The sequence below is a fragment of the Ahaetulla prasina genome, chromosome 3, assembly GCF_028640845.1.
Source record: "Ahaetulla prasina isolate Xishuangbanna chromosome 3, ASM2864084v1, whole genome shotgun sequence".
NCBI classification, from domain to species: domain Eukaryota; kingdom Metazoa; phylum Chordata; class Lepidosauria; order Squamata; family Colubridae; genus Ahaetulla; species Ahaetulla prasina.
This window is the reverse complement of record NC_080541.1, coordinates 189,482,738-189,499,704: the sequence shown is the minus strand read 5'-3', so window position 1 is coordinate 189,499,704 and position 16,967 is coordinate 189,482,738. Positions and strand designations below refer to the sequence as shown.

General features: G+C 43.0%; 1 protein-coding gene across 3 annotated transcripts in view; it reads left to right on the top strand.

The window, feature by feature from the left end:
* Positions 1-743: 743 nt before the first annotated feature.
* PPFIA4 (PTPRF interacting protein alpha 4) overlaps positions 744-16,967 on the top strand; it is a 142,215-nt gene continuing 125,991 nt past the window's right edge. The window contains exon 1 of one of the 3 annotated variants that reach the window (XM_058176121.1): positions 744-800. The gene's annotated coding sequence lies outside the window, so the exon portion shown is untranslated. Of the gene's footprint in view, positions 801-832; positions 1,532-16,967 lie in introns of those variants that run through there. The other 2 variants (XM_058176119.1, XM_058176120.1) reach the window with 2 other exon arrangements.

Genomic DNA, 16,967 nt, shown 5'->3' with positions numbered 1-16,967 from the left:
TCATTTTTATTGCTGCATTGCCTCTGGATGTTTTTCTTGTACATGTCTTAGAGTTATCTGAGTGAATAACACTTTGTGCATTGTCAAAATTGGAGTAAGACTGGATCCTTAGTGATACACTGTGTGATTTATAAGTACAATAAATACAACCTGATCTGTGCCGATTTATTCAAAGCAAGTTTTTAAAGCAGCAGTTGCTAAATAATGGATATAGTTTAACAAAACAAGTCTCAAATGAAGTTGATGAATGGAAATGAATGGAAATATATTAAATGTACTACAACCTGCGTGCCCATTTTTTGATTCCTCGCTCAACGAGAGGAGGAAGTGTACCTGTTTGGGATACATTTTTTAATATGCGTATGTATATGGGTATCTGTATGTGTATGCATGTGTCATATATGACACAAGCATACATCTCACACACACACATAAACACCATTCATTATTCATACACACACACATGACATACACATGCACACATGGGGAACCTGTTCAACTGAATTATCAGCGTTCTTCGTTTAGGGTCGTCCATAGCATAAACGTAAGAAGCCCGCCCTTGTGCTGTCATTCCTTTATCCGCATGGGGAGAGGCGGGGCTAAGAAAACATCATCCCGGCGGAGCAGAAACAGAGCGTCGCTTCTACCAATCGAAACAGCGCTGAGTAATATTCAGGAGAACTGGTTGGAATGGAAAAGAGGGCGTGGCGAGACATGGGATAAGGATGGGTTTGGGGGCGTGGCTTCTCCCGAGCCGGGACGCTGTCGTACAGCTGCGAGGCGAAGCTGCTGTCCAAGCGGTGAGTAGCGGTTTGTATCCGGAGGGGCCGAATGCGATGGCGTTCCCCTGCCAGCTCCCTCTGTCATCCCTTCCCCACTAGGCGAGACGTGCGCGGATGGGCAAAGAACTAAGCCAAGACTTGCTTCTGTTGCTTCGAAGGAATCTGGGCTGATCGCGGCGATCGCGCCGGCATGAGGTGCTGCGGTCAGTCGGTAGCTGGATCCCGGAGCCCGGACGGTTCGCCCAGCCGGCGCTTTCGTGGCCTGAGCGCGTGAGACAAGTGCGCCGCCCGCTCCAGAGGCCTCCGCCTATCCATCCTTGCCGCATCACGTCAGCCCCCTCCCCTGATACTGCCGCGGGAGTGGAAGAGCAAGCGAGGCGGCGAGCGCCAGCGTGCTCGGGGTGGACGTCTCTGGATGCCTTGGGCTTTTCTGCCACGGAGGATGCCGCCCCTCGGGAGCTTAAACGGTGGGCTTCCCGTGCAGCTCTCTGGAGGGGTGAGCGGTGGGTTCCCTGCCTTCCAGCTTGGTGGTCCCCGCCGCCCATCGCTTCCGGGCAGCTGCTCCGAGGAGTGAGCCGGCAGCCTGGCTCTGAGCAAAGGCGGTAGAGGCGATGGGCGTAGACAGACGGCCGCCGCGATGCTGAGCGCAGGGAAAGAGATGTGGTAAGCTGGAGATGGCCAGCTCCGCCCGGAACATTAAGGCTGCTGAGAGAGACGGAGGGGGAACGTGCGTCCTTTGTACCCCGACGGTACGAGGCTGGCTTGTGGCTCTTAGCGGGGAAAACTACTGTAAAAAAACGAATGAAAAAGCCTTAGCCTGTTGCTCTTTAAGCCAGAGAGAGGCTGTTCCTACCGTGATGTCTTGAATAGTATTCAAAGCCAACTGATTTTGGTGTCGTTCAAAAGCGGTTGCATTTAATACTTGAAAAATGGGCTGAGGTCTATTCTTTTTTGAAAGGTCTCTGAATAACGTAGACTGGGTCCTATCGATTTTTTCGCCAAGATTTAATGCAGTTTTGCAATTCGCATATATCTCAGTAGCTCGGTTTTCACTGAATGCCTTCATATTGAAGGTTCTAGGGTTTATTTTTTTTTTAGGCTAACAGCATTAGGTGTTATCAGAAGCCTGTGTGAAACCAGGTACTGGTAGTATTATGTGATGGTGTTTCTTCCTAGAAATGAATAATATATCTAATCCCTGGATATATTCTTGTGAAAAAGTAAAACTGTATCATGGATGAATTGCTTACTTGAGGGGATGAGATGAAAAGATAACCTTAATTTGATGATCATAATGCTCAGATGGGACAGATGCATTTCCAAAGGTAGTATGTAACTTGAATAGCCTCTCTCCATCCAGAAGCTTTTGAAATCTAGTTTGAAATAACAGATGGATTGACAAATGGTTGAAATAAACAGGGACAGTATGACAGTACAGAACAAGAGAAACAGCTGCCATAGCATAGCAGCTGCTGAACCATTTTTGTGTGTTCTGTAAGCATCAGATTTTAGAACTATGTATATACACAGATCCCACTATAAGATTAAAATATTCTCAGTGTTCTGAATTAGATTTTACAAAACTATTTCTCTTTTGTTATTTGATTGTACCTTAGATTTAAACATATGCATCCTCTTGTTCAACTTGATGGCAGAAACTACAAGACTTGTTTGAAGAGTCAGGTTGCCTGCTTCTGTGTTTTTAATACTTGCACACAGTGTGAAATAGGCCAATCATTCCCATGCACAGTATTGTGGCTTTGTATAGAATTAGCTTAGAAAGATCATTTGAGGTATCAGGAAAGATTTTGCAGTGCTTGTTAAAAAGTAAGAGTCAATGGGAGGTTGCAATTTTTGCTTTTTTTAGGTCAAACATACAAGAAGGAAAATAATTTCAAGGCCCTATCATCAGACAGAGAATAAACAGGTGTCAGAAAGTTTGTAATGCCTGTTCTTCCCAGCTTTCTTGCTGTATCTCCGGAACTCTTTCCATTTGTGTAAGCTTTAAATTTAACCTCAAGAAAAAATTGTCTGATATATTATATTGCCTAATTAATACAATCTATTATTAAATAATAATGACAAAGCAATTCTTTCAGCTGATTTGTATGTCTTTTAGACTCTGGAAGTCCAGTTCACATTACCAAAACAGTACATAGAACCCTCAAGGTATTTTGACATATAAATTTCTATAATGCTTATTTATTTGCCATGTTTTTGATTATTGAGATGATAGCTGATCTACTCATTGAAGTTTTTCATGTAATACATTCCAAGATATTTGAAGCTGCTCCAAATGGAATAGGATAGAAATCAAGAGGCAAAAACGTTACTGTTTCTAATCCAAGTTCTATTCTTTTTCATACATAGATATACAGAAGAGAGAATACCATATAATTACAATGATCAATAATTAATGACTAGCACAGTTATACAAGAGCAGACAAAAAATGTATGTGTTTCTCTGGAGCGAGGTGAAATTTGGTTAAAAATGGTTAAAAATGAACTGGACAAGGGCGAAAGACAAAAATGTCCAGAATAGAATAGAATAGAATAGAATAGAATAGAATAGAATAGAATAGAATAGAATAGAATAGAATAGAATAGAATTTTATTGGCCAAGTGTGATTGGACACACAAGGAATTTATCTTGGTGCATATGCTCTCAGTGTACATAAAAGCAAAGATACCTTCATCAAGGTACAACATTTACAACACAAATGATGGTCATAGGGTACAATTTAACACTTAATGATACAACACTTAATGATAATCATAGGGTACAAATAAGTAATCAGGAACAATCAATATCAATATAAATCATAAGGATTACCAGCAACAAAGTTACAGTCATACAGTCATAAGTGGAAAGAAATTGGTGATGGAAACGATGAGAAGATTAATAGTAGTGCAGATTTAGTAAATAGTTTGACAGTGTTGAGGGAATTATTTGTTTAGCAGAGTGATGGCCTTTGGGAAAAAACTGTTCTTGTGTCTAGTTGTTCTGGTGTGCAGTGCTCTATAGCATCGTTTTGAGAGCAGGAGTTGAAACAGTTTAGAATAGAATAGAATAGAAATTTATTGGCCAAGTGTGATTGGACAAACAAGGAATTTGTTTTGGTGCATATGCTCTCAGTGTACATAAAAGGAAAAAAAAACCTTCATCAAAGGTACAACATTTACAACACAAATGATGGTCATAGGTTGCAATTTAACCCTTAATGATAGCAACAAAAAATTACAGTCATACAGTCATGTGGAAAGAGATTGGTGATGGAAACGATGAAAAGATTAATAGTAGTGTAGATTTAGTAAGTAGTTTGACAATGTTGAGGGAATTATTTGTTTAGCAGAGTGATGGCCTTCGGGAAAAAACTGTTCTTGTGTCTAGTTGTTCTGGTGTTCAATGCTCTATAGCGTCGTTTTGATGGTAGGAGATGAATCAGTTTATGTCCAGAATGTGAGGGATCTGTAAATATTTTCACAGCCCTCTTCTTGATTCGTGCAGTATACAGGTCCTCAATTGAAGGCAGGTTGGTAGCAATTATTTTTTCTGCAGTTCTAATTATCCTCTGAAATCTGTATCTGTCTTGTTGGGTTGCAGAACCAAACCAGACAGTTATAGAGGTGCAAATGACAGACTCAATAATTCCTTTGTAGAACTGGATCAGCAGCTCCTTGGGCAGTTTGAGCTTTCTGAGTTGGCGCAGAAAGAACATTCTTTGCTGTCCTTTTTTGATGATGTTTTTGATGTTAGCTGTCCATTTTAGATCTTGCGATATGATAGAACCTAGAAATTTGAAGGTTTCTACTGTTGATACTGTATTGTCTAGTATTGGGAGAGGTGGAAGTATGGAAGGGTTTCTCCTAAAGTCTACCATCATTTCTACGGTTTTGAATGTGTTCAGTTCCAGATTGTTTCGGTAGCACCACAAGGCTAGTCGTTCAACCTCTCATCTATATGCGGATTCATCATTGTCTCGAATGAGACCAATCACTGTTGTGTCATCTGTGAACTTCAGTAGTTTAACAAATGGATCGTTGGAGATGCAGTCATTGGTATACAGAGAGAAGAGAAGTGGGGAGAGCACACAGCCTTGGGGGGCCCCTGTGCTAATTGTACAGGTATCTGATGTGATCCTGCTTAGCTTCACCTGCTGCTTCCTGTTTGTTAGGAAGTTTGTGGTCCACTTACCTGTACCTGGTTTAGCTTAATTAGAAGAGTGTCTGGAATGATGGTATTGAATGCTGAACTAAAGTCTACAAAGAGGACCCTTGCATAGGTCTTTGGAGATTCAAGATGTTGTAAGATGTAGTGCAGAGCCATATTAACAGCATCATCTGTTGATCTATTTGCTCACTATGCAAATTGCAAGGTGTCTAACAATAGATCCATGATGGTTTTCAAGTAGGAAAGCGCTAGCCTTTGCGTCTTTGAAGATGTGTTCATTTCCAGATGTCTGAAAGGGAAAGCACAGGTGTACAGTATAGTCTAAAACATTTTGGGGAGTTTAGCAGAGTTTCTTTTATATGAACAGATTTGTCAAGATTTTGGAAAAGAGTTCCATTCAGATCTCTAACAAAAGATCTCCTTCCACAGTTTCAAGAAGTGACATTTTAAATAAAAGAATGGAGTATAAATTGAAACAAACTGAAATCAATAAATTGATAAACTGAAATCATAACAGTAAAAATCTTCCTATTTCATTTTGAATCATATTTTGTAACATTCATCATAATTTCTGATGCATTTGTTTAATCCAGTGGTTTTCAAACTTTTCTTCACCAGGGACCCCCTTTAAATGGTCATGGGCCATGGCCACAGACTCCCAAAACTTAACTTAAGGTTTAAATCATAAAATTTATCCAAGCCTTCGCAGGCCTCCTGTGATGACATTATAGTCCCCCCAGCAGTCTGCGGACCATGAGTTGAGAACCAGTGATGTAATCCATTTTAAAAAATCCTCCTGAAAGAACACAAATTTTTAATTGAAATGTTTACACTTCTAGAGGTTAACTATGTCTTTTGTCATTTAAAGATATATAATTCTTAATTTGACTTTTTGCTTCATTTTTTTATAGAAGCTTTTGTTTTGAGATATGTCCAAGAAACATGTTTCTAAGGCACTGATGCAATATTTAGCTTTTTCTGATTCATCGTTATAATGTAAATCGTCATTTCTGTCTTTGAATAATAAAAATGTAAAATAAACATTGATGACAAAATTATCAAGTGTTGACTAAAAACACAATTAAATTAATAGATTTATAATATAAAATGATAATGACAACATGTACACTATAGAGAGGCTAGTAAGCTAAAATTTATAAGATTAAACCCAATGAAACTTAAGACACATTAAGCACTATAGAATTAATTAAACCTAAACTAATCTTAATTAGAATAGGATATTATTTTTTATAATATTTACAGTAATGTTCATTAGTATCTAAGATATAAGATAAATGACCTTTAAAAACTAGTAATTGAAATAACAAAAAAAAATTAAAAAGTATGCTTGAGATGTAGAACTCCTTAAAGTCAGGATGCAGATCTAACTAATTGTTATTAAGCATGTTCAGCCTAATCTCTCAATGAAATTCAACTGGATTTCATACACTCCCATATGGAATCTGTCTATGTTGTCACTTTTTAAAGGGTGATAATCTAGGAGTAATAGTAATAGGTGGATTAAAAATGGATCTATCTGGCCTTTGATCATTAATCCTTGGGTAGTTAAATATGATACAAATATTTCCACTGAAATATGGCAAGCACTAGAAAAGAAATCAGTAAAGATTCTAACTAAGCTAAACCAGAATATTTGGAGACTGACACTATGGCCGTCAGATTGCCAATCTACATTCCATTACCAAAAAAGGAAATTTCACAGAGTATACAAACTATCATACAATATGTCTAATTTCGTATGCAGATGATCAAGTTACTACTCCTACATTTGTGTCAGGAGCTCCGAAGCACTTTCAGATTGAAAGAACTGAACGGTGACATCACCATTGCCCAGGGACCACTCAGTTTGGGGCTCCTTTCATATCCCCATTAAATTGCTCTCTGAAGTGGTACTCATCTACCTACCCATGAAAGTGGGTAATTTAAACTGCTGGGTCAGCAGGAGCTAGAACAGGGTAGGGGGAGAAACCCGTCGGGGAGGGTATGTCCAGTCCCAACGCGTGCTCACGGCATTACTTTATCTGGTCCGAAGACAAGGGGGGAGGGGGGTGTTCAGAGCGTAGAGTGCCATTCCATCTGTACGGTAAGTGGGAGAGGCAGATATGGCGGAGGCAAGGGGCCGTATCGTTCTGTGGGAGCACGTGTTCGATGTTTAAAAGCGATCACGTGCTCCGGCCCCTCAGTCCTTACTCGTTCCCTGGATGGCCAGGACCCTCAGAGCTTGGGTCCTTGGCTGATGCTGTGCAATGCCCGGTCCATGGTTAATAAGGCTCCCTTGATTTGTGACCTTATTCAGAGGGAGTCCGCGGACTTTATGGGCATTACGGAGACCTGGTTGGGCACAGAGGGGGGTGTACCCCTGGTTGAACTGTGCCCTCCGGATTTCCGTGCATTCCATCAGCTGAGGGCCCAAGGTAGGGGTGGCGGGGTGGCGGTTGTGATTAAAGAAAGTCTAGAGCCGAGGGAGTCCACTGTGCCTCAGATAGCTGGTTGTGAATCCCTCCTTGTGAAGTGGGACCATAGGAATCAGATGGGTCTGTTGATCGCGTACCTGGCTCCTTGCTGCGTGACTACAGCCCTACCTGAGCTACTGGAGGTGCTTGTCGGGGTGGCGGTTGAGATTCCCAGACTTTTGGTCATGGGGGATTTCAACTTGCCATCGGCCGGCTTGTCATCAACGGTGGTCCAGGAGTTCCAGGCTTCCATGACGGCCTTGGACCTGATTCAAGTAACTGATGGCCTACACACACTGGGGGAGGCACACTAGATCTGATTTTTATCTCTGGATAGTGGTTTAATGATCTGGAACTAGGAGATTTAGTGACGGAACCGGTGTCATGGTCAGATCATTTTCTCCTTCGCCTAGACTTTCGGACCACCACTCACCACCGCAGGGAGACGGAGCCAATGCGTTGGTTCCGTCCCAGGCGCCTGATGGACCCTGAGAGGTTCCAGACGGAGCTTGGGCCGTTCCCTGAGGATCTTGCCCACGGCACGACTGAAGAACTAGTTGCGGCCTGGGAACGGGCCGCGGCTGGGGATTTGGACCGTGTCGTGCCTTTGCGGCCTCTGACCCGGCGCAGATCTCAATTGGCTCCTTGGTTTTCTGAGGAGCTGAGGGAGATGAAACGCCTGAGAAGACGCCTAGAGAGTACCTGGAGGTCTAGCGGTTCCGAGGCTGATCGGACACTAGTGAGGTCTTTTACTAAGACCAATCTAGTGGCAATGAGGGAGGCGAAACGTTCTTACGTTTCCACTCTCATTGCATCGGCAGATAACCGCCCGGCCGCCCTGTTTCGGGTGACCCGCTCCCTCCTTCACCAGGAGGGGCGGGATGACCCCTTACAGGGACGTGCTGAGGAGTTTAACGGTTATCTATACGATAAAATCGTTCAGCTTCGGGATAGTTTAGACCAAAATTGCGATGATCCAAATGAGATGACGGAGACGCGTCTTGTTGAGGTTGTTTGGGATGAATTTGATTCTGTGGCTCTCGAGGACGTGGACAGGTTACTGGGGAGGTTACATGCAACTACATGTTTACTGGACCCGTGTCTCTCCTGGTTAGTGCTGGCTACACAGGAAGTGACACGAGGCTGGCTCCGGGGAATTATAAATGCTTCATTGTTGGAAGGGGTTTTCCCCATTGCCTTGAAAGAGGCGGTGGTGAGACCCCTCCTCAAGAAGCCTTCCCTGGATCCAGCTATTTTGGGAAATTATCATCCAGTCTCCAACCTTCGCTTTGTGGCGAAGGTTGTAGAGAGTGTGGTTGCATGGCAGCTTCCCCAGTACCTGGATGAAGCTGTCTATCTAGACCCGTTCCAGTCCGGCTTCCGGCCCGGACATAGTACGGAGACAGCTTTGGTCGCGTTGGTGGATGACCTCTGGAGGGCCAGGGATAGGGGTTATTCCTCTGCCCTGGTCCTATTAGATCTCCCAGCGGCTTTTGATACCATCGGCCATGGTATCTTGCTGCACCGGTTGGAGAGTTTGGGAGTGGAAGGCACCATCCATCGGTGGTTCTCCTCCTATCTCTCCGACCGGTCGCAGACGGTGTTGACAGGGGGGCAGAGATCGACCGCGAGGCGCCTTACTTGTGGGGTGCCTCAGGGGTCGATTCTCTCGCCTCTCCTGTTCAACATCTATATGAAGCCGCTGGGTGAGGTCATCAGTGGTTTTGGGGTGAGTTACCATCTGTACGCTGATGACACGCAGCTGTACTTTTCCACCCCGGACCACCCCAACAAAGCTGTCGAAGTGCTGTCCCGGTGCCTGGAAGCCGTACGGGTCTGGATGGGGAGAAACAGACTCAAGCTCAATCCCTCCAAGACGGAGTGGCTGTGGATGCCGGCACCCCGGTATAGTCAGCTGCAACCGCAGCTGACTGTTGGGGGCGAGTTATTGGCCCCAATGGAAAGGGTGCGCAACTTGGGTGTCCTCCTGGATGGGCGGCTGTCGTTTGAATATCATTTGGCGGCCGTCTCCAGGAGGGCCTTTCACCAAGTACGCTTGGTTCGCCAGTTGCGCCCCTTCCTTGACCAGGATGCCTTATGCACGGTCACTCATGCTCTTGTCACTTCTCGTTTGGATTATTGCAATGCTCTCTACATGGGGCTGCCCTTGAAGTGCACCCGGAGGCTTCATCTAGCTCAGAATGCAGCTGCGCGGGTAATAGTGGGAGCCACTTGTTGCTCCCATGTAACACCACTCCTGCGCAGCCTGCACTGGCTTCCTGTGGTCTTTCGGGTGCGCTTTAAGATTTTGGTTATCACCTTTAAAGCGCTCCATGGCTTAGGGCCCGGGTACTTACGGGACCGCCTGCTGTTACCTTATGCCTCCCACCGACCCATACGCTCACACAGAGAGGGTCTTCTCAGGGTGCCGTCCGCCAAACAATGTCGGCTGGCGGCCCCCAGGGGTAGGGCCTTCTCTGTCGGAGCTCCTACTCTTTGGAATGAACTTCCCCCTGGTTTACGCCAATTGCCTGATCTTCGGACCTTTCGCCGTGAGCTGAAAATGCATTTATTTATTCAAGCGGGACTGGCTTAAAAGTCTTATTAAATTTTAATTGGGGTTATTTATGAATTTTAGAGTTTTAAATTGATTGTTTTAAATTTCGGCCATTTATGTAATATGCTTGGTTTTAAGTTTCTGTTTTAATGTGTATATTGTGGGGTTTTATTATTTGGCTGTACACCGCCCTGAGTCCTTCAGGAGAAGGGCGGTATAAAAATCTAATAAAATAAAAATAAATAAAACAAATAAAACATGTGATGACAGCTCATTCCATCCCAAGGCAGCAACTAGGTATCAAATACATACCTGCTAATTGTCAGTCTGGCGTCCTAACCTCCTGAGCTACTATACGCCCTCAAGTTGACTTTAGAGAAAACTGAGAGGCACAAGGCATGCAGGATAAAAGCCAAGAGTACCAAAAAGAAGTTATTTCATGCTCCATTCATTGCAGAAATTCCTTCAGTTATTGTGAATCATGGCCAGCTGTGGAGTATACTGAGAATAATGGGAATCCCAAAACATCCCATTGTTTGCATGAGAAACACAATAGACCAAATATTGTGAAAGGCTGGCTCCAAGTTGACAAAGAAATAAGACAAAACTATGTTCTCTCTCCTTATTTATTTACCCTATATGCTGAATTCATATTAGGAGAAGCTAAATTGGAAGAGGGGGATCATGTTTTAAAATTAGAGGAAGAAACATCAATAATCTGTTCTATAGTGTCTTATGACACTACTCTGTTAACCAAATACAAAAGATCTACAAAGATTAGTAATAAAAGTGATGGAGCATAGTGAGAAAATGGGACAAAAATTAAATATAGGTAGTCCTCAAATTGCAATGGGTCACTTAGCGACCTTTTGAAGTGATTATGGATCTCCCCAGAGCTACTTATGACCTGGTTTCAAAATTCCAATATGATCACATTTTTGCATTTCGGGCACTTGGCAACCAGCCTGCATTATTGATTATTTGCAGTGGTTTGGGGTGGTTTTCTTCTTCTTCTGGAAATCATTATTTTCTTCTTCTGGTGTTGGCCTTCACACACATCCCGTTTTTAACAAAAAACAAGAATATCATATTATTATTATTATTATTATATTATATTTACACAAAATGACAGTATACACAGCAAACGAGATAATTATGCTGGATTTCGTATCACAGATCACTAGTCGAACACTTCCCAAGAGTTTAGGACTGCGTGATGTATCGGCGAATTTTGCGAGCATATCCCAGTAAGGTGGCCTTCTGCAGCTGACCAATGGTGATCTTGTCAGCGCCAATTGCTTTTAAGTGCTTGCCTAGGTCTTTAGGCACAGCTCCCAGTGTGCAGAGTACCACTGGAACCACCTGCACTGGTTTATGCCAAAGTCTCTGCAATTTGATTCTCAAATCTTGATATCTGGTGACTTTTTCAAGTTGTTTCTCATCAATTCTGCTGTCACCAGGTATAGCAATGTCGACTATCCACACTTTTTTCTTTTCCACAATCGTGATATCTGGGGTATTGTGTTCCAAAACTTTATCAGTCTGTATTCAGAAATCCCACAGTAGTTTTGCATGCTCATTTTCAATCACTTTTTCAGGCTTATGATCCCACCAGTTCTTTGCTACAGGCAGATGGCAGTTGTAACAGAAGTTCCAGTAAACCATCTGAGCGACTGTGTTTTGATGTTGTTTGTAGTCGGTCTGAGCTGTTGTCTTACAACAGCTCAGTATGTAATCAATGGTTTCATCCACTTCTTTGCAGAGTCTGCATTTGGGATCATCAGCAGATTTTTCTATTCTGACTTTGATTACATTTGTTCTAATGGCTTGTTCTTGGGCCATAAAAATCAGGCCCTCTGTTTCTTTCTTCAATGTTCCATTGGTCAGCCATAACCAGGTCTTTTCCTTATCTACTTTTCCTTGGATCTTTTCAAGGAACTGTCCATGCAGTGCTTGTGTTACACCAGCTGTCAGCTTGAGCTTGCATCGCTGTTTTCCTATATTGATACTTGGTTTGCTGTACTTTTAGCAACTTCCTCTGGTTGACCTCCATCAAAGCTGGTTCAACACTGTCTTTCACATAATCTGCCAGAGCATGTTTCTCCTTCAACTGTCTGATGATGATCATGATGATTCAAAATGACAGTATACACAACAAACGAGATAACTATGCTGGATTTTGTATTATTATTTTGTATTATTATTATTATTATTATTATTATTATTATTATTATTATTATTATTATTATTATTATTATTATTATTATTAAAGTTCATTGCATAATCAGCCAGATGTTTAGACTGAGTTTGGCATTTTTATCCACCCATCAAGTCACAAGGATTTTTAATTGTTCATAGCATCCTTCCTCAATGTCAGACCATTTGGAGCTTTAGCGTCTCTTTCTATACTTCTGGCTGCTTGTCTGTAGCCAAACAAGTTAGAAGAGATCTGGGATCTTTCCTCTTTACAGCATCTATATATGTTTCTATCCCACCAGAGCCTTTTAGGTAACTAAATTGGTTTTATCTGCTGTCCTTATTTTTCCTTCCTTGGAATTATTTGGAAGTTTACTTTTTGTATCTATATTCTTTTCGGGAACTCTTGGTGTTCCCCCCCATTACTTCTCCTTTAACGAGACCTTTCTTATAACTGCTCTAGGATTATTAAATTTTATTTCATTATAGTCTAGGATATACATTTAACCATACACAATTTTACTTTCCCCTGATATTAAGAACTTCAGAATTGCATGATTTCTTCGTATTCTTGCATATTCCATTTCCTCAGTATAGTTTTTCCTACTGGTCAATATCAAGTAAAGAATATATGATCCTTTTGTACCTTCCTCCACTCTCTGATGGACAAGGTTGTCAGCAACACAATTCAGGAATTTCCTGAAAGGAATATGTTTGTTTCTCAACAGATATTGGGGCAATTAAAGTTCCCTGTCAGTATTACTTGAGTTACTTTTTTTTTTTTTGCAATCAATAATTTGCAATCTGCAGTTTGCATCATTTGTATTTTCTCTTTAGTTGAGCAGTGGAGCAAAATCTTAATACAAGCCTGCTGAATGCACCCCTGGGATCTTTACCTTCCTAAGCTTTTTACCTGAGTTGTAGAACACTTGGGGATAGCTGTTTTCTCAAGTAAAAAAGCTCTACTCAGAGCCATTAAGTAAGCTGTCACCACCTGATCTGAAGAGGGGAGTCCCCCTCCTTTCATTTCTTGAATCTGGATAGGATCAATATAGGAGATTTCCCTATTCCGAAAAGTAAGCTCTCAAATAGTTCTAATTTTCACCTTTAATTAGGATTACTAGACTCAAGAAGTTTTGGAATGTGTCGGGCTGGTATAAAGCCAACACTAGAGGTACAGTGAATAAATGACTTTTATTTTTATACTTTCTGTTCTTTTTGAACAAATTGTATTCATCGATGTGTTGTAAAAGCTTATGGTGCAGATTAAATATATAATCATTATATTAATATTTGCCTCAAAGCAATACTCACCTTCTCAGCTATTAATGCTTTTTGCGTGTTAAAACATGTTTTATTGCACTCATTTCTTCACTTGGGAGTATTTGAAAGGTGTTGCTCTGATGTACTTAAAAGAGCTTACATGAAGTCCCAAAGGTGCTATTCAAAAGACAATTGGACTTTCTTAGCGTTTTTTTTCCCTTGAAAACATTTTGCTTTTCATCCTGAAAAAGCTTTCAATTGAAGCTTCTTCAGTTCTAGAACAATACCTCTATATACCTCTCTTTATCCTTCATCATACCCTCATTTAAGCAGGTTAAATAAGGAAGAAATGGGCATTACTTTTCTAGTTCTTTTTATGGAAAGGTATGCTATGCTGATGTTGAATATTTTGTCGCTATTTGATTTCCCCAGGGTGTTGTGTTGTGAAGATTTTTTTTAATACTATCTTTAGTGAACAGTTCCCACTTCTTATTTTCAATGTTTCTGACAGAAGTGTTAATGAAGCATTGAGTCATATATGTTGCATTGCAATATTTATACCAGATTTGCCCCCTCAGTTAAATTTTCCACTAATGTTATTTGACCTTAGAGAACAGAAGCAGTATATATCTCTTTGTGTGGTTATATGATATTAATCTTGGTGTTCCCCTGTGGGACAATACAGTATACTTTTACAATTAATGACCACTGATGCTTTTCTTTGAAAAGATCCCTATTTTTATAGAATACTATTGGATAGTGCTACTGAAAAGACTGAGAGCAATTCTACAGTGGCCTTAAGCTGTCTGTCTTCCATGCTGATATCAGCTAGAAATGAGATTGACTTGGAAAATCATTCTCCAGATGTCATAGTTTGGCTAGATGTTCTGTCAGGACAGCAGTTACCACAGACTCCCATTGATAAATTTCCCTCCTTCACCCATTCATGCTGGGAAAGCAAACACCAATCATTGCTATTTGTAAGCATACCATTTCTATCTGTATAAGTAAAAAGCAACCAATAGTCAAAGAATCATAGACCTATACAATTAGAATGTCACCTCAAAAATTATTTAATCCAATATCCAATTCAGCACAGGAATTGCTTGCTCAGGATGAGCATTTCACCAGTCCGTTGCAGGGTTTGGGACATGCCACTTTTCTTATCATTTGAAGTAGAAGAGATGGATGGTTGTTGAGATGAGTTAGGAGTCAATTGATGATGATACTTTCCATTCATGTCTCCCAAACTGTAACTGGGCCATCCTGGCACCAGAGCAAGGAGGATATGCGGCTGAACCTGAGAAAATTACCTATTGTCATTGTCCATTTGCATGATCATGAACTTTTCTGACCACTGTTGAAATTTGTTTATGGAATTTCAGAAATGCTAAATGTATGTCAGTGGCTTTACAATTTGCACCATTTTTTTTCTTAAGGGAAACAGTTTAGTTACCAGCACTGCAGTCTTATCCTATTTGTAATGTATCTTTAAGAGTTTGGAGGGAAAACTGAGCGGGAAAAAGCACGTTGCTGATTGGACGAAGCCTCTGGCTAAACTGTATATAAAGAGTGGGTTTTCCCAGCCCGGGTTGCTGGGTTCACCATATAGTAAAGAGCTGTTGTCACTATCCTGGTCTCCTGCCTCGTTATTGCCCGAATCTAACACTGGCGACGAAGGTGGGATCTCGAGGCTAAGAGCGCCAGGAAAAAAGCTGAAGTCACCAGGAAGACGCGAACCCAGCAAACAAGGGGCGGAAAGCAGCGATGTCCAGCTACACACCGCCAGCGCCATTCGACCCAGCTAAGGAAAATGGGGTCATACATGGCTCGTTTGAGTGTTTCCTCGAGGCGAACGAACTCAAGGAGTCTCAGACAACAGGAAGCGAGCGATTTCCTGAGCCACTGCGGTCCAGAGGTTTTCGACACGCAGAATCGTTGGCGGAGCCAACGCCGTACAATCGGTGCCGTGGCAGACTCTACAGACCCTGTTGAAAGCCCATTATGCACCAACGCCGTCCAAGTATGTGCAACGGGAATTCAGGAGCGAGGCAGCAAGAGGGCGAATCCATCAGCGTATACATGGCAGCCCTGAGGAAAGCCACGAACCATTGCGAGTTCCGAGACTTGGACGAGGCATTGCTGGAGCAACTCATTCGTGGGGTCAGGGACATACGTTTGCGACGGCGGCTGCTGTCCAAAAGCAACTTGGCGCTGGCAAACGCCTTGGGCGGAGCCAGGGCTCATGAGATGTCTACCCAGGGGGGGGGAACCCCACAAAAGCCGGTCCCACCAACGGCTGGTGCGAAACCAACCCCGGTCCACAACGAAGAGGTCCAGGCCGAGTTGGACGGTGAGGAAGAGGAAGGAGTCTTCCACACCGGGAGGCCAGAGAAAGAAGACCGGGGTGACTGCGCGAGTTGTGGAGGGCAACACCAACGACAACAATGCAAATTTAAGGATGCGACTTGTCGGTGGTGCGAAAGGAAGGGGCACATAGCACAGGCCTGTCGAGCACCCCAACCTTCCCCAAAATTCAAACTGACCAACCAGAGCGCGGAACGCGGCAGCCCGTGATTGGTCAGTTCAAAAAGGCGCGGTTGAATCAGACTGTCGTGAGAGTGGGTCACGCATCAACACGCCTAGAGAAAAAATCTTTACAAAGCAAAGATTGAGGGGTGCCGTGCCGATTGGAGGTGGACACCGGCTCAGCGATCACGATCATGTCCTGGGACACTCGTGAAAGCCTTACCCGCCATCGCAAAGCGCAAGCTGAAACCACAGAAATTAAAGGTACAAGACTACCAAGGAATCGCATCCCTGTTCGAGGGTAACGTCCGTCCACGTCGAGTATGGACAATACAAGAAAACTCTGCCCATCACCATAGTCGATGGGACCCTGCTGCTTGTTGGGACTGGACTGGTTCCGAGCATTGGGCATGGGAGTGACTGGAATCTTCAGAAACGAAGTCAACCTCAAAGACGCACTCATGAAAGAATTTGGGGACGTTTCAGAGACTGCCTGGGCAAGTACACGGGACCCCTATTTCTTTTAACTTAGACCCCAAGTTGCCCTATCCGCCTAAAGGCTAGGAGGGTCCCGTCACCCTAAAGCCCAGGATTGATCGGGAACTGGACAAGCTAGTAAACCAGGGAATTCTAGTGCCAGTTGACCATGCTAAGTGGGAAACCCCTATAGTCACCCCAGTCAAACCGGACGGGTCGGTCCGGATTTGCGCTGACTACAAGGCAACGCTTAACAAAGCGTTGCAAAAGAGTGCTTACCCCGTTCCGGTGGTACAGCACTTACTGCACTCAATGGGGCAAGGGCAAGTTTTTGCCAAGCTAGACTTGGCCCAAGCCTATCAACAGCTGCCCGTAGATAGCAGCACAACCGAAGCGCAGACAATTGTGACTCACCGAGGGGCTTTCAAGTGTACCCGGTTACAGTTTGGGGTTAGTGTGGCTCCAGGGTTATTTCAGAACCTAATGGAGCGACTATTGCAGGGACTACCGGGGGTGGT